The 25,911-nt window shown below is 49.6% G+C and overlaps 2 non-coding genes and 12 pseudogenes across 2 annotated transcripts; 11 read left to right on the top strand and 3 right to left on the bottom strand.

Annotated features, from left to right (window-relative positions):
• The first annotated feature begins 382 nt into the window (after window positions 1-382).
• Window positions 383-501, top strand: LOC141267552 (5S ribosomal RNA; annotated as a pseudogene).
• Window positions 502-1,122: 621 nt separating this feature from the next.
• Window positions 1,123-1,242, top strand: LOC141269760 (5S ribosomal RNA; annotated as a pseudogene).
• Window positions 1,243-3,439: 2,197 nt separating this feature from the next.
• Window positions 3,440-3,559, top strand: LOC141269860 (5S ribosomal RNA; annotated as a pseudogene).
• A 942-nt stretch (window positions 3,560-4,501) lies between these two features.
• On the top strand, window positions 4,502-4,620 carry LOC141268929 (5S ribosomal RNA; annotated as a pseudogene).
• A 6,876-nt stretch (window positions 4,621-11,496) lies between these two features.
• On the top strand, window positions 11,497-11,616 carry LOC141270101 (5S ribosomal RNA; annotated as a pseudogene).
• Window positions 11,617-12,556: 940 nt separating this feature from the next.
• Window positions 12,557-12,675, top strand: LOC141269271 (5S ribosomal RNA; annotated as a pseudogene).
• A 621-nt stretch (window positions 12,676-13,296) lies between these two features.
• Window positions 13,297-13,416, top strand: LOC141267783 (5S ribosomal RNA; annotated as a pseudogene).
• A 934-nt stretch (window positions 13,417-14,350) lies between these two features.
• On the top strand, window positions 14,351-14,469 carry LOC141268010 (5S ribosomal RNA; annotated as a pseudogene).
• A 924-nt stretch (window positions 14,470-15,393) lies between these two features.
• LOC141269278 (5S ribosomal RNA) lies at window positions 15,394-15,512 on the top strand (annotated as a pseudogene).
• Window positions 15,513-16,133: 621 nt separating this feature from the next.
• On the top strand, window positions 16,134-16,253 carry LOC141268514 (5S ribosomal RNA; annotated as a pseudogene).
• A 930-nt stretch (window positions 16,254-17,183) lies between these two features.
• LOC141267247 (5S ribosomal RNA) lies at window positions 17,184-17,302 on the top strand. The gene has a single exon (XR_012321256.1). It is a non-coding gene; the product is annotated as a 5S ribosomal RNA (ribosomal RNA).
• Window positions 17,303-19,434: 2,132 nt separating this feature from the next.
• Window positions 19,435-19,554, bottom strand: LOC141269458 (5S ribosomal RNA; annotated as a pseudogene).
• Window positions 19,555-20,175: 621 nt separating this feature from the next.
• On the bottom strand, window positions 20,176-20,294 carry LOC141266439 (5S ribosomal RNA). Its single transcript, XR_012320476.1, has one exon. It is a non-coding gene; the product is annotated as a 5S ribosomal RNA (ribosomal RNA).
• A 942-nt stretch (window positions 20,295-21,236) lies between these two features.
• On the bottom strand, window positions 21,237-21,356 carry LOC141269702 (5S ribosomal RNA; annotated as a pseudogene).
• Window positions 21,357-25,911: the final 4,555 nt, after the last annotated feature.

Below are 25,911 nucleotides of genomic sequence, written 5' to 3'. Positions count from 1 at the left end.
CTCCCCCTCCTTTTACTCCTCCACCTCTTTTATTTTCGCATGACTATATGTACTTGTCACTTTTCCATGTGTTAGTTATATCTTCTGAGCAGTTTGTCAGCTTTTGGACACCTTTGAAGGTGTTTTCTATGTGTTTCTATGTGTTTTTGTTTGCCTGCCATTGGTTTTAACGGTGTTCGAAGGTGTTTGACGAACCGAACTGAACTCGAACACTACGGGGGTGGCTCAACACTAGTTGTGTCTACAAGACCTTTTAAGGAAGCCAGCAAAAAAATTGAAGAGAAGGGAAAGCACAAAAGGACCTGGTCTTGCTGAGCACTGGAAAGGGCAGCCGGCAACCAGACGTCAAAGTAGAAAAGCAGCAAGTGAGAGGCTTATCTCAGCCTATGGCCACACCACCCTGAACACGCCTGATCTCGTCTGATCTTGGAAGCTAAGCAGAGTTTGGCCTGGTTAGTACTTGGATGGGAGACTGCCTGGGAATACCAGGTGCTGTAGGCTTTTGCTTTTTCCTTCCTTCCACCAGCAGGGGGCACTCTCTTCTATGCCTTTTTTCCATTCCCTTTCACAAGTGCACACATTCATTCTCTTTTCTTTTTTTCATTTGCTTTCTCTCTTGCGCTATTTCATCTCTGCAAAATACCAGCATCCTTCTGATCACCGTGGGCCTCCAGCAATGTTGCTTCTTTACTTTTAATACTAGGCTACTTTTCACCAGGACCAGCGTCTCCCGCGTGGCTGGAGGCAACCACCGGTAACCCCAAGCAGAAGACCTTTGCAGGCAACACGACCCTCCCCCCTGAAGAGCAGCTCAAAGTCACTGGCAACCATCTCACCCTCTTCCTTCATTCACCCCTGGACGTCTCGCTCCGCCCCCAAGTTATGTGTCCAGCTTGCTCTTTCTGTCGCATTACCGCGATGAAGGGTTTAGCCTGTAGGAGACACAGCGCCAAGACATTTTTGAAGACACCTGATGCGGCGGGTGAATCACTGATAAACCAACCACACCTGTAGGGATGGCACAGCCTTTGCATGGACCCTTCGGAGCCCGCTCCGTCACGACCAGATTGCTCGCCACCAAGCGATCCTGAGAAAGGCTGGCCGGGCGATGGATTGAGCAGCGTCTACTGGCCATACCACCTTGGATACGCCTGATCTCGTCTGATCTCAGAAGCAAAGCAGAGCTGGGCTCAGACAGTACTTGGATGGGAGACCTCCTGGCAACACCGGGTGCTGTAGAGCATTTTGATGACGTTTTGCCCTACTGCCCAGCTCATCTAGCATGGAACGGCGCATTGCCGGACACCGACCTTAAGTAACTTAGATGATGGAAGCCCCAAGGCCTCTGAGCCAGTTGGCAGCTAAGCACGCTACCCCGCCGCCTTCACGCAGGCCTGACACCGAGCTCCTTGCCACGGCTAGGAGTGCTTATTGACTCCGCAGCTCGCCGTGTGGAAATGATGGTGTTAAAAGCACCCGGGGCCGTGAAGGGGCCAGGCTTTCAGCAGGTGCCCAGGGAAGGTTTTGGATGCCGGCTGCCTAGCGAGGGCCAGAAGAAGTAACATGTTTCTCTGCAAAGAAGCTTGTGTAACCAAGCCAGACGGCTGACAAAGAGCTAACCTCAGTGCAAGGAAGGCAAGGAAGGTGCGGAAGGAATTGGGGAGGGGGGGGTGATTCCTGCTAGGGCCCTGAAATCATAAAACAGGCAGGAGAGTCTGACGCATGGTGACGGAAAGGTTGTAGGGGCAGATAGGGGGTGTTGTCACGTGCGAGCACGTGTGCATGCTGGCTTGTGTGTGAGAGTGCGCTTCCTTGGTGTGGCGCGCTGCAGACAGTCAAAGGGATTGTTCCCTTTCATTAAAAGTTAATCCCCGGCTGCAGGCTATTAGAAAGCAACTAACCGCGCTCTACTCACCCTACCCGGGTCTACCGGTGAGTCTCGCCTCTGCTCCCGGCCTGTGGCATTGGCCGTGAAGCTGACGTTCCGTCGACAGCGCTGCAGCCGATCAGTGAGCTCAGCGGCTCTGAGTGGGGCGTTGTGTCTACAAGACCTTTTAAGAAAGCCAACAAAAAAATTGAAGAGAAGGGAAAGCACAAAAGGACCTGGTCTTGCTGAGCACTGGAAAGGGCAGCCGGCAGCCAGACGTCAAAGTAGAAAAGCAGCAAGTGAGAGGCTTGTCTCTGCCTATGGCCACACCACCCTGAACACGCCCAATCTCATCTGATCTCAGAAGCTAAGTAGGGTTGGGCCTGGTTAGTACTTGGATGGGAGACTGTAAAATAATTCTCTTCCTGAATTATTTTTTTCTACTGAGGACTTCTCAAAGTATCAATATCACGATATTCTTATAAAAAATGTATCTATTTATTCTTGGATTGTCCATTAAAAAGAATCAGATTGCAGCAGGTACATACAATAATTAGTTATAAAGTAATTGTCCATTTGTCCATAATTAGCTTAATTGTTGAGATTCATCCATCTTTCCTTGGATCCTGGCTGGTAAATCATGTCTTTGTCCAGCATGTGTCCAAGCCTACATGTCATCTGCTTCTCAGCATGAAGATTCTGTGTCTTGTGGGGTGGGCAGAGCAAGAGAGCCCCCCCTTTCTGTACCATGGGCTTTTATAGCCAGTCGTATGGCACACCTGTTCTACATATTGTAGTGAACCAAAAATACACACACAAATAGCGCATGTCAACTAGACACGATGGCTGAGGCATAGAACTCAGAAAAATGATTATCGATTAACATTCCAAATGAATTTCCATAATTAACCATTTAACAGAGACCGCCTGGGAATGCCAGGTGCTGTAGGCTTTTGCTTTTTCCTTCCTTCCACCAGCAGGGGGCACTCTCTTCTGTGCCTTTTTTCCATTCCCTTTCACAAGTGCACACATTCATTCTCTTTTCTTTTTTTCATTTGCTTTCTCTCTTGCGCTATTTCATCTCTGCAAAATACCAGCATCCTTCTGATCACCGTGGGCCTCCAGCATTGTTGCTTCTTTACTTTTAATACTAGGCTCCTTTTCACCAGGACCAGCGTCTCCCTTGTGGCTGAGGCAACCACCGGTAACCCTAAGCAGAAGACCTTTGCAGGCAACACGACCCTCCCCCCTGAAGAGCAGCTCAAAGTAACTGGCAACCATCTCACTCTCTTCCTTCAATCACCCCTGGACGTCTCGCTCCGCCCCCAAGTTACGGGTTCAGCTTGCTCTTTCTGTCACATTACCGTGATGAAGGGTTTAGCCTGCAGGATACCCTGCGCCGAGACATTTTTGAAGACACCTGATGCGGCGGGTGAATCACTGCTAAACAAACCACACCTGTAGGGACGGCACAGCCTTTGCATGGACCCTTCGGAGCCCGCCCCGTCATGGCCAGATTGCTCGCCACCAAGCGATCCTGAGAAATGCTGGCCGGGCGATGGATCAAGCAGCGTCTACTGGCCATACCACCTTGGATATGCCCGATCTTGTCTGATCTCAAAACCAAAGCAGGGCTGGGCTCGGACAGTACTTGGATGGGAGACCTCCTGGGAACACCAGGTGCTGTAAACCATTTTGATGACGTTTTGCCCTACTGCCCAGCTCGGCTAGCATGGAACGGCGACTTGCCGGACACCGACCTTAAGTAACTTAGATGATGGAAGCCCCAAGGCCTCTGAGCCAGTTGGCAGCTAAGTACGCTACCCCGCCGCCCTTCACGCAGACCTGACACCGAGCTCCTTTGCACAGCTAGGAGTTCTTATTGACTCCGCAGCTCGCCGTGTGGAAATGATGGCGTTAAAAGCACCCGGGGCCGTGAAGGGGCCAAGCTTTCAGAAGGTGCCCAGGGAAGGTTTTGGATGCCGGAAGCCTAGCGAGGGCCAGCAGAAGTAACATGGTTCTCTGCAAAGAAGCTTGTGTAACCAAGCCAGACGGCTGACAAAGAGCTAACCTCAGGGCAAGGAAGGCAAGGAAGGTGTGGAAGGAATTGGGGAGGGGGGGGTGATTCCTGCTAGGGCCCTGAAATCATAAAACAGGCAGGAGAGTCTGATGCATGGTGTCGGAGAAGTTGTAGGGGCAGATAGGGGGTGTTGTCACGTGCGAGCACGTGTGCATGCTGGCTTGTGTGTGAGAGTGCGCTTCCTAGGTGTGGCGCGCTGCAGACAGTCAAAGGGATTGTTCCCTTTCATTAAAAGTTAATCCCCGGCTGCAGGCTATTAGAAAGCAACTAACCGCGCTGTACTCACCCTACCCGGGTCGACCGGTGAGTCTCGCCTCTGCTCCCTGCCTGTGGCATTGGCCGTGAAGCTGACGCTCCGTCGACAGCGCTGCAGCCGATCAGTGAGCTCAGCGGCTCTGAGTGGGGCGTTGTGTCTACAAGACCTTTTAAGGAAGCCAGCAAAAAAATTGAAGAGAAGGGAAAGCACAAAAGGACCTGGTCTTGCTGAGCACTGGAAAGGGCAGCCGGCAGCCAGACGTCAAAGTAGAAAAGCAGCAAGTGAGAGGTTTGTCTCTGCCTATGGCCACACCACCCTGAACACGCTTGCTCTCATCTGATTTTGGAAGCTAAGCAGGGTCAGGCCTGGTTAGTACATGGATGGGAGACCGCTTGGGAATACCAGGTGCTGTAGGCTTTTGCTTTTTCCTTCCTTCCACCAGCAGGGGGCACTCTCTTCTATGGCTTTTTTCCATTCCCTTTCACAAGTGCACACATTCATTCTCTTTTCTTTTTTTCCATTTGCTTTCTCTATTGCACTATTTCATCTCTGCAAAATACCATCATCCTTCTGATCACCGTGGGCCTCCAGCATTGTTGCTTCTTTACTTTTAATACTAGGCTCCTTTTCACCAGGACCAGCGTCTCCCACGTGGCTGGATTCAACCACCGGTAACCCCAAGCAGAAGACCTTTGCAGGCAACACGACCCTCCCCCCTGAAGAGCAGCTCAAAGTCACTGGCAACCATCTCACCCTCTTCCTTCATTCACCCCTGGACGTCTCGCTCCGCCCCCAAGTTACGGGTCCAGCTTGCTCTTTCTGTCACATTACCGCGATGAAGTGTTTAGCCTGCAGGAGACCCTGCGCCGAGACATTTTTGAAGACACCTGATGTGGCGGGTGAATCACTGCTAAACAAACCACACCTGTAGGGACGGCACAGACTTTGCATGGACCCTTCGGAGCCCGCCCCGTCACGGCCAGATTGCTCGCTTTTATGCACACGCCCGGACTGACTGGCGTGTGCGGGAGTAGTGGTTCCACTGGACCATGAACCGGAGAGTGCCTGGAGGGGCGTGACTAAGTATCTGGCCGATCCGACCAAGGTGGCACGACGGCATACGACGCCAGTGCACCAAGGAGAAACCGGGCAGAGGGACCAGGTGCTACTCCAGGTCAAACTCCGGACACGGGGGTTGACCCACACAGGGATTACTGGAACAGGCAGGTTAGGTTGGCACAGACTGGTGGATATAAGCGAACACGGCAGGTATGCAGACGGGTGGATACAGGCGAGTATGCAGGCGGGGAGGTACTGGCCGAAAGGACGGGCTGGAGCACAGAGAGGACAAGACCCAGTACAGACTGGGTCACAGAAACAGAACCGCAGATGCGGTAGCCAAACACAGCAGAGAGGGAAAACCCGAAGCGGTGGGCAAGAGCAGAGCAGGACGGGACTGCCGGAGCAGCGAGCGCAAGCAGATCAGGACAGGACTGCCGGAGCAGCGAGCAGATGCAGAGCAGGACGGGACTGCCGGAGCAGCGAGCAGAAGCAGAGCAGGACAGGACTGCCGGAGCAGCGAGCAGATGCAGAGCAGAAACCGCAGGAGCGGCAAGCAAGGCAAGAGCAGAGTGGAAACCACAAGAGCGGCAAGCTAAGCAGGAGCAGAGCGGAAACCGCAGAGCGGTAAACAAGGCATGAGCAGAGCGGAAACCGCAGAGCGGTAAACAAGGCAGGAGCAGAGCGGAAACCGCAGAGCGGTAAACAAGGCAGGAGCAGAGCGGAAACCGCAGAGCGGCTAAGTAGGCAGGAGCAGAGCGGAAACCGCAGAGCGGCAAACAAGGCAGGAGCAGAGCAGAAACCGCAGAGCGGCAAACAAGGCAGGAGCAGAGCAGAAACCGCAGGAGCGGCAAGCAAGGCAAGAGCAGGGCAGAAACCGCAAAAAGGCAAGCTAAGCAGGAGCAGAGCGGAAACCGCAGAGCGGTAAACAAGGCAGGAGCAGAGCGGAAACCGCAGAGCGGTAAACAAGGCAGGAGCAGAGCGGAAACCGCAGAGCGGTAAACAAGGCAGGAGCAGAGCGGAAACCGCAGAGCGGTAAACAAGGCAGGAGCAGAGCGGAAACCGCAGAGCGGCAAACAAAGCAGAGCAGGGGGGACAGGGCTCTGTTCACACGGAACAGACAGGAAGAGAAAGGCAGAGCCAGATACCCACAGGGTACTTGCAGTGAAGTAGCGAGTGGACCACAAACTCACAAACGTGAGTACAGAGACAACAAGCAGGAGTTAGGTACGAGTTCAGACTCTGCAGAAAAAGGAAGGGAACGGACATAGAGGCAAAACAGGTAAAGGATAGGAGAGAGTTCAGACTGGAACTGAGTGTACGGAGGAGACCGACACTGCAGCGGGATACAGGAGCGGGTCTGGGAATACGGCCCCCAGAGAGGCGGGACGAACAGGCAAGGAGCGTGTTCAGACAGGACAGACAAGATACAGGAGCGGGTCTAGGTAATCGGCCCCTAGAAGGCGGGAGGAACAGGCTAGGAGCGTGTTCAGACAGGACTGGAAATACAGCCTCCAGGAGAGGCAGCAGGCAAGAGTACACAGACAGGACTCAGTTCAGACACGGGAACTGATACCGCAAGGCAGGAGACATAGACAGGACTCAGTTCAGACACGGGAACTGATACCGCAAGGCAGGAGACATAGACAGGACTCAGTTCAGACACGGGAACTGATACCGCAAGGCAGGAGACAAAGAACGGGACCTGGCACCTTCAGAGTGCAAGCACACACTGAATGAAACACTATGCTCAGGCAGGGATAGATGGGAGCAGCTGAGCTATATACCAGGTGACAGACAGCAATAGGCTGAGGACGCACAAGGGGTGTGACCCACAGCAGGTACAAAAAGCAGGAAGTGATCGGGCGCCGCCCTTAAGCTGCAGAAACAGACACAAACAGACAGCATGGAGGGAAGCCAGAGAGACATTCTGGACAGGAGATCAAGTGCGCGCTCTTGCACAGTGGGAGATGAACCACTATGCAAGGACTCCGCCAGGTATGTTACAGTACCCCCCCCTTACGCCCCCTCTTCTTCAGGCCTGCCAGAATCTCCTGCAGGGAATTTGAGGGCCAATTCTTCCCTTCGAAGAGATCACTTCCACTGTCCACCGGAAAAACTGGTCTCCTCTGGGTAGCTAGGATGCTACCTCCCATCCAGCCACCCTTAGCAACAGACGAAATGAGTGAGGTACCAGGAACAGCACACAAGGAAGTCTCACTCCACATACTTTCAGGTGGCATCCCAGAGGGTACAGGAGACAACTGGAAGTCCTCCACCGGGTTGGAGGGGGACAGAGACTTGGGGGTAATCTCTGCTTCGAGGTACATCTTGTCAAGCTCACAGGAAGAAATAGACGGGTTATCAGGTACAGGATGAGGAAAAGTCACTGCCTCTTTGTTATCTGGTGGTACCCTGGAGGATTCAGGAAACAACTGGAGGTCCTCCGCCGGGTCAGAAGAGTGCAGAGGCTCAGAGAAAACATCTGCTTCAGAGTACACAAGGTCGGACTCACTGGACGAAGCAGGCGAGGTATCGGGTACCGAGTATAGGAAAGTCTCTGTCCATTTACCACCAGGTGGCACCCCGAAGGGTTCTGGAGACAACTGGCGGTCCTCCGCCTGGTCAGAGGGGTGTAGAGACTCACGGGTAACCTCTGCTTCAGAGTACACTAGGTCGGACTCACTGGACGAAGCAAGCGAGGTATCAGATCCAGGATATAGGAAAGTCTCTGTCCATTCACCACCAGGTGGCACCCCGAATGGTTCTGGAGACAACTGGAGGTCCTCCGCCTGGTCAGAGGGGTGTAGAGACTCATGGTTAACCTCTGCTTCGGAGTACACTAGGTTGGACTCACTGGACGAAGCGAGCGAGGTATCAGGTATAGAGTATAGGAGAGTCTCTGTCCTTTCGCTACCAGGTAGCACCCCGAAGGGTTCAGGAGACAACTGGAGGTCCTCCGCCTGGTCGGAGGGGTGTAGAGACTCGGGGGTAACTACCACTTTGGGGTACCCATTGTCAGGCTCACAGGACGAAGCGGACAAAGTATCGAGTACCGGGTGTAGAGAAGTCTCTCTCCATTTGTCATCGAGTGGTATCCCGGAGGATTCAGGAGGCAACAGGTGGTCCTCCACCAGGTAGTAGAGGTGCACAGACTCTGAGGTAACCACAGCTTTGGAGCATCCTTGGACATGCACACCGGTTAAAGTGGGTGAAGCATCTGATGCCGGGTGCAGGAAGTTCTCCTGTGTGGAGTCTGGATGGGCAGAAGTCTCTTCGGGCAGGAGAACTGGTGCACTACCCACGCACATTACCCGTTGGGGCTTCTCCGGGATACAGGGAGATGAAGCTTCAGTAGGGACTTCAAGGTTGGTGTCAGGAGGTCTCAGGGAGGACAGACCCTGGCGTGACGGCTTGCCTCTACGTCTAGCACGTCTGGACTGCCTCTTGAGGTTGGGAGAAGTATTCCGGAAAGCGTAGTCACCCTGTGAGGATTCTGGGTGGGCAGTAGTCTCATTGGGCTGGAGGACTATTGCGCTACCCACACACATTACCCGTCGGGGCTGCTCCGGGATATTGGGAAGTGAAGCTTCAGCAGGGGCTTCAGGGTTAGGGTCCTCGAAGACCACACGAAAGGCCACCAGGAAGGCCTGCAGGTCAAGGACGACAGGATCCCATGCTTCCCATAGGGGGGTGACCCATTTCAAGGCATCACCCGCTAGGTAGTCAATCATAAAGGCCACTTTAGCCCAATCGGAAGGAAAATAGAGAGGGTAGGCCTTAAAGTGTAGCATGCATTGCTCCACAAATGCACGACACTGTCTTGGATCCCCATAGTAACGTGGCGGATCCGCAGGAACGAGAGCTGATAGATCCATCTGGACGGTGCGTAATTCGCCTGGAACTCAGCTAAGGGAAAAAAAAATGTATCTATTTATTTTTAATGCATGTATTCACTAGAAAACGTCTCAGAGAGCGAAGGCCGTGGGGCTCAACGGGAACCATGGCCTGAGCATGCTGTTATGCACACGCCCGGACTGACTGGCGTGTGCGGGAGTAGTGGTTCCACTGGACCATGAACCGGAGAGTGCCTGGAGGGGCGTGACTAAGTATCTGGCCGATCCGACCAAGGTGGCACGACGGCATACGACGCCAGTGCACCAAGGAGAAACCGGGCAGAGGGACCAGGTGCTACTCCAGGTCAAACTCCGGACACGGGGGTTGACCCACACAGGGATTACTGGAACAGGCAGGTTAGGTTGGCACAGACTGGTGGATATAAGCGAACACGGCAGGTATGCAGACGGGTGGATACAGGCGAGTATGCAGGCGGGGAGGTACTGGCCGAAAGGACGGGCTGGAGCACAGAGAGGACAAGACCCAGTACAGACTGGGTCACAGAAACAGAACCGCAGATGCGGTAGCCAAACACAGCAGAGAGGGAATGCCCGAAGCGGTGGGCAAGAGAAGAGCAGGACGGGACTGCCGGAGCAGTGAGCGCAAGCAGAGCAGGACAGGACTGCCGGAGCAGCGAGCAGATGCAGAGCAGGACGGGACTGCCGGAGCAGCGAGCAGAAGCAGAGCAGGACAGGACTGCCGGAGTAGCGAGCAGATGCAGAGCAGAAACCGCAGGAGCGGCAAGCAAGGCAAGAGCAGAGTGGAAACCGCAAGAGCGGCAAGCTAAGCAGGAGCAGAGCGGAAACCGCAGAGCGGTAAACAAGGCAGGAGCAGAGCGGAAACCGCAGAGCGGTAAACAAGGCAGGAGCAGAGCGGAAACTGCAGAGCGGTAAACAAGGCAGGAGCAGAGCGGAAACCGCAGAGCGGCTAAGTAGGCAGGAGCAGAGCGGAAACCGGAGAGCGGCAAACAAGGCAGGAGCAGAGCGGAAACCGCAGAGCGGTAAACAAGGCAGGAGCAGAGCGGAAACCGCAGAGCGGCTAAGTAGGCAGGAGCAGAGCGGAAACCGCAGAGCGGCTAAGTAGGCAGGAGCAGAGCGGAAACCGCAGAGCGGCAAACAAGGCAGGAGCAGAGCAGAAACCGCAGGAGCGGCAAGCAAGGCAAGAGCAGGGCAGATACCGCAAGAGCGGCAAGCTAAGCAGGAGCAGAGCGGAAACCGCAGAGCGGTAAACAAGGCAGGAGCAGAGCGGAAACCGCAGAGCGGTAAACAAGGAAGGAGCAGAGCGGAAACCGCAGAGCGGCAAACAAAGCAGAGCAGGGGGGACAGGGCTCTGTTCACACGGAACAGACAGGAAGAGAAAGGCAGAGCCAGATACCCACAGGGTACTTGCAGTGAAGTAGCGAGTGGACCACAAACTCACAAACGTGAGTACAGAGACAACAAGCAGGAGTTAGGTACGAGTTCAGACTCTGCAGAAAAAGGAAGGGAACGGACATAGAGGCAAAACAGGTAAAGGATAGGAGAGAGTTCAGACTGGAACTGAGTGTACGGAGGAGACCGACACTGCAGCGGGATACAGGAGCGGGTCTGGGAATACGGCCCCCAGAGAGGCGGGACGAACAGGCAAGGAGCGTGTTCAGACAGGACAGACAAGATACAGGAGCGGGTCTAGGTAATCGGCCCCTAGAAGGCGGGAGGAACAGGCTAGGAGCGTGTTCAGACAGGACTGGAAATACAGCCTCCAGGAGAGGCAGCAGGCAAGAGTACACAGACAGGACTCAGTTCAGACACGGGAACTGATACCGCAAGGCAGGAGACATAGACAGGACTCAGTTCAGACACGGGAACTGATACCGCAAGGCAGGAGACAAAGACAGGACTCAGTTCAGACACAGGAACTGATACCGCAAGGCAGGAGACATAGACAGGACTCAGTTCAGACACGGGAACTGATACCGCAAGGCAGGAGACAAAGAACGGGACCTGGCACCTTCAGAGTGCAACCACACACTGAATGAAACACTATGCTCAGGCAGGGATAGATGGGAGCAGCTGAGCTATATACCAGGTGACAGACAGCAATAGGCTGAGGACGCACAAGGGGTGTGAACCACAGCAGGTACAAAAAGCAGGAAGTGATCGGGCGCCGCCCTCAAGCAGCAGAAACAGACACAAACAGACAGCATGGAGGGAAGCCAGAGAGACATTCTGGACAGGAGATCAAGTGCACGCTCTTGCACAGTGGGAGATGGACCACTATGCAAGGACGCCGCCAGGTATGTTACACTCGCCACCAAGCGATCCTGAGAAAGGCTGGCCAGGCGATGGATTAAGCAGCGTCTACTGGCAATACCACCTTGGATACGCCCATTCTCGTCTGATCTCGGAAGCAAAGCAGGGCTGGGCTCAGACAGTACTTGGATTGGAGACCTCCTGGGAACACCGGGTGCCGTAGACCATTTTGATAACGTTTTGCCCTACTGCCCAGCTCGGCTAGCATGGAACGGCGCCTTGTCGGACACCGACCTTAAGTAACTTAGATGATGGAAGCCCCAAGGCCTCTGAGCCAGTTGGCAGCTAAGTACGCTACCCTGCCGCCTTCACGCAGGCCTGACACCGAGCTCCTTGTCACGGCTAGGAGTGCTTATTGACTCCGCAGCTCGCCGTGTGGAAATGATGGCATTAAAAGCACCCGGGACCGTGAAGGGGCCAGGCTTTCAGCAGGTGCCCAGGGAAGCTTTTGGATGCCGGCCGCCTAGTGAGGGCCAGCAGAAGTAACATGTATCTCTGCAAAGAAGCTTGTGTAACCAAGCCAGACGGCTGCCAAAGAGCTAACCTCAGTGCAAGGAAGGCAAGGAAGGTGCGGAAGGAATTGGGGAGGGGGAGGTGATTCCTGCTAGGGCCCTGAAATCATAAACAGGCAGGAGAGTCTGACGCATGGTGACCGAGAGGTTGTAGAGGCAGATAGGGGGTGTTGTCACGTGCGAGCACGTGTGCATGCTGGCTTGTGTGTGAGAGTGCGCTTCCTAGGTGTGGCGCACTGCAGACAGTCAAAGGGTTTGTTCCCTTTCATTAAAAGTTAATCCCCGGCTGCAGGCTATTAGAAAGCAACTAACCGCGCTCTACTCACCCTACCCTGGTCTACCGGTGAGTCTCGCCTCTGCTCCCGGCCTGTGGCATTGGCCGTGAAGCTGACGTTCCGTCGACAGCGCTGCAGCCGATCAGTGAGCTCAGCGGCTCTGAGTGGGGCGTTGTGTCTACAAGACCTTTTAAGGAAGCCAGCAAAAAAATTGAAGAGAAGGGAAAGCACAAAAGGACCTGGTCTTGCTGAGCACTGGAAAGGGCAGCCGGCAGCCAGACTTCAAAGTAGAAAAGCAGCAAGTGAGAGGCTTGTCTGTGCCTACAGCCACACCACCCTGAACTCGCCTGATCTCATCTGATCTAAGAAGCTAAGCATGGTTGGGTCTGGTTAGTAATTGGACAGGAGACCACCTGGGAATAACAGGTGCTGTAGGCTTTTGCTTTTTCTTTCCTTCCACCAGCAGGGGGCACTCTCTTCTATGCCTTTTTTCCATTCCCTTTCACAAGTGCACACATTCATTCTCTTTTCTTTTTTTCATTTGCTTTCTCTCTTGCGCTATTTCATGTCTGCAAAATACCAGCATCCTTCTAATCACCGTGGGCCTCCAGCATTGTTGCTTGTTTATTTTTAATACTAGGCTCCTTTTCACCAGGACCAGCATCTCCCAGGTGGCTGGAGGCAACCACCGGTAACCCCAAGCAGAAGACCTTTGCAGGCAACACGACCCTCCCCCCTGAAGAGCAGCTCAAAGTCACTGGCAACCATCTCACCCTCTTCCTTCATTCACCCCTGGACGTCTCGCTCCGCCCCCAAGTTACGGGTCCAGCTTGCTCTTTCTGTCACATTACCGCGATGAAGGGTTTAGCCTGCAGGAGACCCTGCGACGAGACATTTTTGAAGACACCTGATGCGGCGGGTGAATCACTGCTAAACAAACCACACCTGTAGGGACGGCACAGCCTTTGCATGGACCCTTCGGAACCCGCCCCGTCACAGCCAGATTGCTCGCCACCAAGCGATCCTGAGAAAGGCTGGCCGGGTGATTGATCGAGCAGCGTCTATTGGCCATACCACCATGGACACGCCTGATCTCATCCGATCTCCGAAGCAAAGCAGGGCTGGGCTCGGACAGTACTTGGATGGGAGACCTCCTGGGAACACCGGGTGCTGTAGACTATTTTGATGACGTTTTGCCCTACTGCCCAGCTCGGCTAGCATGGAAAGGCGCCTTGCCGGACACCGACCTTAAGTAACTTAGATGATGGTAGCCCCAAGGCCTCTGAGCCAGTTGGCAGCTAAGTACGCTACCCCGCCGCCTTCACGCAGGCCTGACACCGAGCTCCTTGCCATGGCTAGGAGTGCTTATTGACTCCGCAGCTCGCCGTGTGGAAATGATGGCGTTAAAAGCACCCGGGGCCGTGAAGGGGCCAGGCTTTCAGCAGGTGCCCAGGGAAGGTTTTGGATGCCGGCCGTCTAGCGAGGGCCAGCAGAAGTAACATGTTTCTCTGCAAAGAAGCTTTTGTAACCAAGCCAGACGGCTGACAAAGAGCTAACCTCAGAGCAAGGAAGGCAAGGAAGGAATTGGGGAGGGGGGGGGGTGATTCCTGCTAGGGCCCTGAAATCATAAAACAGGCAGTAGAGTCTGACGCATGGTGACGGAGAGGTTGTAGGGGAAGATAGGGGGTGTTGTCACGTGCGAGCACGTGTGCATGCTGGCTTGTGTGTGAGAGTGTGCTTCCTAGGTGTGGCGCGCTGCAGACAGTCAAAGGGATTGTTCCCTTTCATTAAAAGTTAATCCCCGGCTGCAGGCTATTAGAAAGCAACTAACCGTGCTCTACTCACCCTACCCGGGTCTACCGGTGAGTCTCGCCTCTGCTCCCGGCCTGTGGCATTGGCCGTGAAGCTGACGTTCCGTCGACAGCGCTGCAGCCGATCAGTGAGCTCAGCGGCTCTGAGTGGGGCGTTGTGTCTACAAGACCTTTTAAGGAAGCCAGCAAAAAAATTGAAGAGAAGGGAAAGCACAAAAGGACCTGGTCTTGCTGAGCACTGGAAAGGGCAGCCGGCAGCCAGATGTCAAAGTAGAAAAGCAGCAAGTGAGAGGCTTGTCTCTGCCTACGGCCACACCACCCTGAACACGCCCGATCTCATCTGAACTTGGAAGCTAAGCAGGGTCAGGACTGGTTAGTACTTGGATGCGAGACCTCCTGGGAACACCGGGTGCTGTAGACCATTTTGATGACGTTTTGCCCTACTGCCCAGCTCGGCTAGCATGGAATGGCGCCTTGCCGGACACCGACCTTAAGTAACTTAGATGATGGAAGCCCCAAGGCCTCTGAGCCAGTTGCCAGCTAAGTACGCTACCACGCAGGCCTGACACCGAGCTCCTTGCCACGGCTAGGAGTGCTTATTGACTCCGCAGCTCGCCGTGTGGAAATGATGGCGTTAAAAGCACCCGGGGCCGTGAAGGGGCCAGGCTTTCAGCAGGTGCCCAGGGAAGGTTTTGGATGCCGGCCGCCTAGCGAGGGCGAGCAGAAGTAACATGTTTCTCTGCAAAGAAGCTTGTGTAACCAAGCCAGACGGCTGACAAAGTGCTAACCTCAGTGCAAGGAAGGTGCGGAAGGAATTGGGGAGTGGGGGGGGGTGATTCCTGCTACGGCCCTGAAATCATAAAACAGGCAGGAGAGTCTGACGCATGGTGACGGAGAGGTTGTAGGGGAAGATAGGGGGTGTTGTCACATGCGAGCACGTGTGCATGCTGGCTTGTGTGTGAGAGTGCGCTTCCTAGGTGTGGCGCGCTGCAGACAGTCAAAGGGATTGTTCCCTTTCATTAAAAGTTAATCCCCGGCTGCAGGCTATTAGAAAGCAAATAACCCTGCTCTACTCACCCTACCCGGGTCTACCGGTGAGTCTCGCCTCTGCTCCCGGCCTGTGGCATTGGCCGTGAAGCCGACGTTCCGTCGACAGCGCTGCAGCTGATCAGTGAGCTCAGCGGCTCTGAGTGGGGCGTTGTGTCTACAAGACCTTTTAAGGAAGCCAGCAAAAAAATTGAAGAGAAGGGAAAGCACAAAAGGACCTGGTCTTGCTGAGCACTGGAAAGGGCAGCCGGCAGCCAGACGTCAAAGTAGAAAAGCAGCAAGTGAGAGGCTTGTCTCTGCCTAGGGTCACACCAAGCTGAAAACGCCTGATCTTGTCTGATCTCAGAAGCTAAGCAGGGTTGGGCCTGGTTAGTACTTGGATGAGAGACTGCCTGGGAATACAAGGTGCTGTAGGCTTTTGCTTTTTCCTTCCTTCCACAAGCAGGGGGCACTCTCTTCTATTCCTTTTTTCCATTCCCTTTCACAAGTGCACACATTAATTCTCTTTTCTTTTTTTCATTTGCTTTCTCTCTTGCGCTATTTCATCTCTGCAAAATACCAGCATCCTTCTGATCACCGTGGGCCTCCAGCATTGTTGCTTCTTTACTTTTAATACTAGGCTCCTTTTCACCAGGACCAGCGTCTCCCGTGTGGCTGGAGGCAACAACCAGTAACCCCAAGCAGAAGACCTTTGCAGGCAACACGACCCTCCCCCCTGAAGAGCAGCTCAAAGTCATTGGCAACCATCTCACCCTCTTCCTTCATTCACCCCTAGACGTCTCGCTCCGCCCCCAAGTTACGGGTCCAGCTTGCTCTTTCTGTCACATTACCGCGATGAAGGGTTTAGCCTGCAGGAGACCCTGCGCCAAGACATTTTTGAAGACACCTGATGCGGCGAGTGAATAACTGCTAAACAAACCACACCTGTAGGGACGGCACAGCCTTTGCATGGACCCTTCGGAGCCCACACCGTCACGGCCAGATTGCTCGCCATCAAGCGATCCTGAGAAAGGCTGGCCGTGCGATGGAACGAGCAGCGTCTACTGGTCATACCACCCTGAACACGCCCGATCTCGTCTGATCTTGGAAGCTAAGCAGAGTTGGGCCTGGTTATTACATGGATGGGAGACCTTCTGGGAACAACGGGTGCTGTAGACTATTTTGATGACGTTTTGCCCTACTGTCCAGCTCGGCTAGCATGGAACGGCGCCTTGCCGGACACTGACCTTAAGTAACTTAGATGATGGAAGCCCCAAGGCCTCTGAGCCAGTTGGCAGTTAAGTACGCTACCACGCAGGCCTGAAACCGAGCTCCTTGCCACGGCTAGGAGTGCTTATTGACTCCGCAGCTCGCCGTGTGGAAATGATGGCGTTAAAAGCACCCGGGGCCGTGAAGGGGCCAGGCTTTCAGCAGGTGCCCAGGGAAGGTTTTGGATGCCGGCCGCCTAGCGAGGTCCAGCAGAAGTAACATGTTTCTCTGCAAAGAAGTTTGTGTAACCAAGCCAGACGGCTGACAAAGAGCTAACCTCAGTGCAAGGAAGGCAAGGAAGGTGCGGAAGGAATTGGGGAGGGGGGGGTGATTCCTGCTAGGGCTCTGAAATCATAAAACAGGCAGGAGAGTCTGACGCATGGTGACGGAGAGGTTGTAGGGGCAGATAGGGGGTGTTGTCACGTGCGAGCACGTGTGCATGCTGGCTTGTGTGTGAGAGTGCGCTTCCTAGGTGTGGCGCGCTGCAGACAGTCAAAGGGATTGTTCCCTTTCATTAAAAGTTAATCCCCGGCTGCAGGCTATTAGAAAGCAACTAACCGCGCTCTACTCACCCTACCCGGGTCTACCGGTGAGTCTCGCCTCTGCTCCCGGCCTGTGGCATTGGCCGTGAAGCTGACGTTCCGTCGACAGCGCTGCAGCCGATCAGTGAGCTCAGCGGCTCTGAGTGGGGCATTCTGTCTACAAGAACTTTTAAGGAAGCCAGCAAAAAAACTGAAGAGAAGGGAAAGCACAAAAGGACCTGGTCTTGCTGAGCACTGGAAAGGGCAGCCGGCAGCCAGACGTCAAAGTAGAAAAGCAGCAAGTGAGAGGCTTGTCTCTGCCTACGGCCACACCACCCTGAACATGCCCCATCTCATCTGATCTCAGAAGCTAAGCATGGTTGGGCCTGGTTAGTACTTGGATGGGAGACCACCTGGGAATGCCAGGTGCTGTAGGCTTTTGCTTTTTCCTTCCTTCCACCAGCAGGGTGCACTCTCTTCTATGCCTTTTTTCCATTCCCTTTCACAAGTGCACACATTCATTCTCTTTTCTTTTTTTCATTTGCTTTCTCTCTTGCGCTATTTCATCTCTGCAAAATACCAGCATCCTTCTGATCACCGTTGGCCTCTAGCATTGTTGCTTCTTTACTTTTAATACTAGGCTCCTTTTCACCAGGACCAGCGTCTCCCGCGTGGCTGGAGGCAACCACCGGTAACCCCAAGCAGAAGACCTTTGCAGGCAACACGACCCTCCCCCCTGAAGAGCAGCTCAAAGTCACTGGCAATCATCTCACCCTCTTCCTTCATTCACCCCTGGACGTCTCGCTCCGCCCCCAAGTTACGGGTCCAGCTTGCTCTTTCTGTCACATTACCGCGATGAAGGGTTTAGCCTGCAGGAGACCCTGCGCCGAGACATTTTTGAAGACACCTGATGCGGCGGGTGAGTCACTGCTAAACAAACCACACCTGTAGGGATGGCACAGCCTTTGCATGGACCCTTCGGAGTCCGCCCCGTCACGGCCAGATTGCTCGCCATCAAGCGATCCTGAGAAAGGCTGGCCGGGCGATGGATCGAGCAGCGTCTACTGGCCATACCACCTTGGATACGCCCGATCTCATCTGATAATATCACAGCGTACCATAGCAATCAGTAATATCCATCTAATTATTATCAAAATATTAAAATAAATTATGTTTGGAATAATAAACAATAATAGATAATAATTCATTATCAATCAAGTTCTCCATATGATAGAACATTTTTATGTCATAGGTGTAATTACCTTTTCCAACCCATAGGTGTCAGTGTATTTTGAAAAAACAAGTTTTTATATCTTTATTAAACCAATAATATCAAAGAATGTATACTCCTGAACCAAAATGAATAAATATATGAATGTATGAATGAATGAATGAATGAATAAATGAATGAATGAATTGTTGTGTTTACTCAAAAAATGTAAACATTTTTTTCCTTAGCAATATATATTTAATGAAGCAATACTCTTGTATTAGACATTACTTTATTAAATATTAATGTGTTTTCTCAATTGAGATATTGAACTGAAATAAAATCAAATGAGAATTAAAAAATTAAAAAATAGAAAAATAAGAAGTATAAAGTAAGAATAAAATTTTAAAAATGAAAAATAAAATTAAGAGTAAAAATAAGAATAAAAATAAAAATAAGGCCTTTAAATTTTAATGACAAATGCAGAGTAATTATATTCTCCATAAAAAAAACCCTTATATCTCCATTATCTGGATGATTTCATATTTGTCATAACCTTGTACCACCAAAAAATATTAAATTATGCAACTTTGCATGTAATACCCTTCTTAATTATACCATAGTACCTTATTATTATTTCTTCTTTATTAAAATGTGTGGAAAATAAGTATTGATCAAAAGTGATTATGTAATCAGGATCAAAAACACATTTTCCCCCTTAATACCAAAAATATTATTTTATAAAATTTATGTATATATCAGAACCAAATTAAAAATAATTAAATAAATCAGAAGGATGCTGGTATTTTGCAGAGATGAAATAGCGCAAGAGAGAAAGTAAATGAAAAAAATAAAAGAGAGTGAATGTGTGCACTTGTGAAAGGGAATGGAAAAAAGGCATAGAAGAGAGTGCCCCCTGCTGGTGGAAGGAAGGAAAAAGCAAAAGCCTACAGCATCTGGTATTCCCAGGTGGTCTCCCATCCAAGTACTAACCAGGCCCAACCCTGCTTAACTTTTGAGATCAGACGAGATTGGGCGTGTTACTTCTGCTGGCCCTCGCTAGGCGGCCGGCATCCAAAACCTTCCCTGGACACCTGCTGAAAGCCTGGCCCCTGCACGACACCGAGTGCTTTTAACGCCATCATTTCCACACGGCGAGCTGCGGAGTCAATAAGCACTCCTAGCCCTGACAAAGAGCTCGGTGTCAGGCCTACGTGAAGGCGGCGGGGTAGCGTACTTAGCTGCCAACTGGCTCAGAGGCCTTGGGGCTTCCATCATCTAAGTTACTTAAGGTCGGTGTACGGCAAGGCGACGTTCCATGCTAGCCGAGCTGGGAAGTAGGGCAAAACGTTATCAAAATGGTCTACAGCATCCGGTGTTCCCAGGAGGTCTCCCATCCAAGTACTGTCTGAGCCCAGCCCTGCTTTGCTTCCGAGATCAGACAAGATCAGGCATATCCAAGGTGGTATGGCCAGTAGACGCTGCTTGATCCATCGCCCGGCCAGCCTTTCTCAGGATCGCTTGGTGGCGAGCAATCTGGCCGTGACGGGGCGGGCTCCGAAGGGTCCATGCAAAGGCTGTGCCGTCCCTACAGGTGTGGTTTATTTAGAAGTGATTCACCCGCCGCATCAGGTGTCTTCAAAAATGGCTCGGCGCAAGGTCTCCTGCAGGCTAAACCCTTCATCGCGGTAATGTGACTGAAAGAGCAAGCTGGACCCGTAACTTGGGGGCGGAGCGAGACGTCCAGGGGTGAATGAAGGAAGAGGGTGAGATGGTTGCCAGTGACTTTGAGCTGCTCTTCAGGGGGGAGGGTCGTGTTGCCTGCAAAGGTCTTCTGCTTGGGGTTACCGGTGGTTGCCTCCAGCCACACGGGAGACGCTGGTCCTGGTGAAAAGAAGCCTAGTATTAAAAGTAAAGAAGCAACAATGCTGGAGGCCCACGGTGATCAGAAGGATGTTGGTATTTTGCAGAGATGAAATAGCGCAAGAGAGAAAGCAAATGAAAAAAAGAAAAGAGAATGAATGTGTGCACTTGTGAAAGGGAATGGAAAAAAGGCATAGAAGAGAGTGCACCCTGCTGGTGGAAGGAAGGAAAAAGCATAAGCCTACAGCTCCTGGTGTTCCCAGGCAGTCTCCCATCCAAGTACTAACCAGGCCCAACCCTGCTTAGCTTCCAAGATCAGATGAGATTGGGCGTGTTCAGGGTGGTGTGGCCGTATGCAGGATCAAGCCTCTCACTTGCTGCTTTTCTACTTTGACGTCTGGCTGCCGGCTGCCCTTTCCAGTGTTCAGCAAGACCAGGTCCTTTTGTGTTTTCCCTTTTCTTCAATTTTTTTGCTGGCTTCCTTAAAAGGTCTTGTAGACAGAACGCCCCACTCAGAGCCACTGAGCTCACTGATCGGCTGCAGCGCTGTCGACGGAACGTCAGCTTCACGGCCAATGCCACAGGCCGGGAGCAGAGGCGAGACTCACCGGTAGACCCGGGTAGGGTGAGTAGAGCGCGGTTAGTTGCTTTCTAGTAGCCTGCAGCCAGGGATTAACTTTTAATGAAAGGGAACAATCCCTTTGACTGTTTGCAGCGCGCCACACCTAGGAAGCGCACTCTCACACACAAGCCAGCATGCACACGTGCTCGCACGTGACTACACCCCCTATCTGCCCCTACAACCTCTCCGTCACCATGCATCAGACTCTCCTGCCTGTTTTATGATTTCAGGGCCCTAGCAGGAATCACCCCCCCCCTCCCCAATTCCTTTCGCACCTTTCTTGCCTTCCTTGCACTGAGGTTAGCTCTTTGTCAGCCGTCTGGCTTGGTTACACAAGCTTCTTTGCAGAGAAACATGTTACTTCTGCTGGACCTCGCTAGGCGGCCGGCATCCAAAACCTTCCCTGGGCACCTGCTGAAAGCCTGGCCCCTTCACGGCCCCGGGTGCTTTTAACACCATCATTTCCACACGGCGAGCTGCGGAGTCAATAAGCACTCCTAGCCGTGGCAAGGAGCTCGGTGTCAGGCCTGCGTGAAGGCGGCGGGGTAGCGTACTTAGCTGCCAACTGGCTCAGAGGCCTTGGGGCTTCCATCATCTAAGTTACTTAAGGTCGGTGTCCGGCAAGGCGCCGTTCCATGCTAGCCGAGCTGGGCAGTAGGGCAAAACGCCATCAAAATGGTCTACAGCACCCGGTGTTCCCAAGAGGTCTCCCATCCAAGTACTGTCTGAGCCCAGCCCTGCTTTGCTTCCAAGATCAGTTGAGATCGGGCGTATTCAAGGTGGTATGGCGAGTAGGCGCTGCTTGATCCATCGCCCGGCCAGCCTTTCTCAGCATCGCTTGGTGGCGAGCAATCTGGCCGTGACGGGGCGGGCTCTGAAGGGTCCATGCAAAGGCTGTGCCATCCCTACAGGTGTGGTTTGTTTAGCAGTGATTCACCCGCCGCATCAGGTGTCTTCAAAAATGTCTCGGCGCAGGGTCTCCTGCAGGCTAAACCCTTCATCGCGGTAATGTGACAGAAAGAGCAAGCTGGACCCGTAACTTGGGGGCGGAGCGAGACGTCCAGGGGTGAATGAAGGAAGAGGGTGAGATGGTTACCAGTGACTTTGAGCTGCTCTTCAGGGGGGAGGGTCGTGTTGCCTGCAAAGGTCTTCTGCTTGGGGTTACCGGTGGTTGCCTTCAGCCACCCGGGAGACGCTGGTCCTGGTGAAAAGGAGCCTAGTATTAAAAGTAAATAAGCAACAATGCTGGAGGCCCACGGTGATCAGAAGGACGCTGGTATTTTGCAGAGATGAAATAGCGCAAGAGAGAAAGCAAATGAAAAAAAGAAAAGAGAATGAATGTGTGCACTTGTGAAAGGGAATGGAAAAAAGGCATAGAAGAGAGTGCCACCTGCTGGTGGAAGGAAGGAAAAAGCAAAAGCCTACAGCACCTGGCATTCCCAGGCGGTCTCTGTTAAATGGTTAATTATGGAAATTCATTTGGAATGTTAATCGATAATCATTTTTCTGAGTTCTATGCCTCAGCCATCGTGTCTAGTTGACATGCGCTATTTGTGTGTGTATTTTTGGTTCACCACCATATGTAGAACAGGTGTCCATACGACTGGCTATAAAAGCCCATGGTACAGAAAGGGGGGGCTCTCTTGCTCTGCCCACCCCACAAGACACAGAATCTTCATGCTGAGAAGCAGATGACATGTAGGCCTGGACACATGCTGGACAAAGACATGATTTATCAGCCAGGATCCAAGGAAAGATGGGTGAATCTCAACAATTAAGCTAATTATGGACAAATGGACAATTACTTTATAACTAATTATTGTATGTACCTGCTGCAATCTGATTCTTTTTAATGGACAATCCAAGAATAAATAGATACATTTTTTATAAGAGTATTGTGATATTGATACTTTGAGAAGTCCTCAGTAGAAAAAAATAATACAGAAATAGTATTATTTTACAATGGTGAGCCAGCCAGTCCTGTTTTTTTGTTTTTTTAAATTAAGTAAGTGAATTTCTTCCGTGAACAAGGGGGGAGTCCTGACGAGCTGAACAGCTGTTGTTCACGTGTCAGTAAATTCACTAGTTTGTCACGAGAAGCAGAAAGGACCTACAGACTGAGGAAAGACAGGAAGCAGAGGTACTAACAAGGAACAGAATCACACAGGAAAAGAATCAGACGAACTGAAGACAGGACGTGCTGATAAAGAGAAGCCAAGGAATCTTAAGGTAAGCAAAATATGGATATAATTTCTTCTTTTGCTAAACAAAGTAATATTAATTTCAAAGTTAATGTAGGAGATGACATAGAAGTTTTGTGGCTCAGTTTATACAAAGAATGTGAATTGCAGAATTTACAGTTAACTTCTAAATTGGTAAATAGAGACAAACAGAAATTGAGAAATATTCTACATTTGGTAGATTTTTTTCATAGTCTTGTGTTAGAGATTTCTAAGCAGGAAAATAGTGTAGAAGTGTCAGACGGTGATACTGATTCTGACTGTAATGTGGAAAATGAACAAAAAGTAAGACACGTGTCTGTAACTGAAGGTGACCTTGGGTCTGACCAAGAGACGGACATACAGAAACCTGACATGGGAGGAGACATGACTGACATACGAGAAACCGATATACTAGGTGATGTGGGAGGAGACGTGAGTGACGTAGGAGGAACGGACGTACAAGAGCCACTAAAAATATCAGAGAATTCTGGAATTACCCAGGCTCAACTCCAAATTAAAATGAGGAAAAATTTGCTGAAATTATACAAAATCATGCCAAAATATGATGTCAAAATCCATGCCTGTAGAAATTCAGAGACATTTGAGAGCTTATCTGATACGTTTGATTTATCCAATGAGGAGAGGAATCAATTATTTAAAATATGGATTCCTGTGACATTGTCCAGACGTTTACATTTAATGCCCTGTGAAAATGACTCTCCTAATGGATGGGAAAATGATTCGGACAGATTAAGATATTTGATTTATTGTGTCACAAAGGATTTTCCCAACATAGAAGATCTGCAGAAACTAAGGATTGGTAGGAAGGAATGTACATATACATTCATGTCCATATTTGAACGGTTGTACAAAGCTCTCATCAAAAATGGAAAAGTACAACATATGATAACAACTTTTGTACAAAAATTCAAATTTCTAAATTCAGTTTCCCAAGTTATGGCATCACAAAAAAATTCATTATTTGAATGTGCGCAGATGCTGGATTTTGTTAGAAAACATGAGAATCGTGAAAAGAAAAGAAATCAAGCTAAATTTATAAAACCAGGAAAGGTAAAATCTTACCAAAAGCCAATATCAAACTCTCCTAGACTGAGTCATCCCCATAGTGAACTCTATCAAATACGCAGAAGATTTCATATATGTTATAAGCTATATCAGCCAGTGCAAAGATCCATCTCTCCACAGAATGAGTTAATTCTCAGTCAGAACTGTGATTCTCTAAAAAGGAAAATGGCTGAAACTGATGGACAGAGACAGGTGAGACGACCAACTCACAGTGACGTCATGGAATGTGGACAGAAGAACAGGCAGTTCTCTGAGGTTTTGAAGGATAGAAAAATGTCTTTCCTAAATAGGGCGTTCCTGGAGATATTTGAGAAAGACAGAAGATTTGGTTTAGGGAGTGGCTAAGGAAAAACTGTAATTATAATGTTGTATCAAAATGTAATACAATGTTTCAATATTTATTTATAATCTTATACAGTAAATTGTAGTTACATAGTTTCTAATAGTTCATATATATATATATATATATATATATATATATATATATACACTTGTCTAAGTAGAGATTGCGTATAATTGTATTTATATATACGTTTATAAAATATATATATATATATATTAATTAATAAATTAGAACTTCATATATATAAATTTAAGTAGCAATATTTTGAATTACATTAGAACCAACCAATATATGTATAAGATATTTAAATAATTCTGTTTCTGTATGAATTTGATATTTATTTTTATTTTCTTATATTTCCTTAGAGTTTTCATTCCAAAGCAGGATTTGATCAGAGAACTCTAAAATGGATTTATTTCTTTATTCACACAGGAAGTGAAAAAATTGCATGATTTTATGTGTATAACATTTTAAAATAATAACAATATATCTAGTTGAACTATAATATATATGTGATACTTATTAATTCTTTTGTGTTGCTAATATTTTCTGTGCATGAAGTGTTTGTGCAAATTAAAGTAGCTTTACAGCATGACGTGTGACAGCTGCGGCCTTTGAACTTTAAGCTAATAGTATAGGATCCAATTCATTCTATTTTCAACTGATGTAACTTAAGACCGGGCAGCCAGTGAAAAAAGAATCTAAGACAAGAGTTTTTTCAAGTGTCTGAAATTCCAGTGACTTACTCTCATATTATATAATATGTACTTGGGGAATATTCAAAGAAATATAAAGATATTCAATTGATATGGCAATGCGCGTTAATAAATTGGGATACAACAATTTTGGGTTAAATATATATATATATATATATATATAAAACTTCATATGTGGAATGTTTGAGTTGAACAGATCTGTGAATGTCAGAGTGAAGGTGACAGATGAGTAAATCAGCAGCTGCTAAGTGTGATTGATGTGACAGAGGCCTCGTATGTTTGTATGTTTGAAAAAAAAAAAATGTTTCTTTATGTGAAGGTACAAAAATATATTTAATTCTGAGGAAATTATAATACATAATTAGGTATTACTGTATCTACATATATATATTTCTATATTTCTTTAATAATTATTATTTCTTGATTTAACTAATAGTGGATAAGGGCAACCACACATCAAAATGGTTTACAAAGCAAATTTATATTTAGAATAATTTTCCACATGATAATATTCTTGAATAACTATAATATTATTTTTAATGGTTACCTAAATAGGTACACACCTCTCTTTAGTCAAAACTATGCTACTCATCGATATGAAATTTATGCACAATATTTCTAGAAGAATAATTATTTTTAATTTGGTTCTGATATATACATAAATTTTATAAAATAATATTTTTGGTATGAAGGGGGAAAATGTGTTTTTGATCCTGATTACATAATCACTTTTGATCAATACTTATTTTCCACACATTTTAATAAAGAAGAAATAATAATAAGGTACTATGGTATAATTAAGAAGGGTATTACATGCAAAGTTGCATAATTTAATATTTTTTGGTGGTACAAGGTTATGACAAATATGAAATCATCCAGATAATGGAGATATAAGGGTATTTTTTATGGAGAATATAATTACTCTGCATTTGTCATTAAAATTTAAAGGCCTTATTTTTATTTTTATTCTTATTTTTACTCTTAA

This window comes from Phyllobates terribilis, unplaced genomic scaffold, assembly GCF_046119375.1.
Source record: "Phyllobates terribilis strain yellow unplaced genomic scaffold, ASM4611937v1 Scaffold_4__5_contigs__length_816908805, whole genome shotgun sequence".
In the NCBI taxonomy this organism is placed as follows: domain Eukaryota; kingdom Metazoa; phylum Chordata; class Amphibia; order Anura; family Dendrobatidae; genus Phyllobates; species Phyllobates terribilis.
Note: the sequence above shows the minus strand (reverse complement) of the source record. Positions and strands in the feature narration are given on the sequence as shown.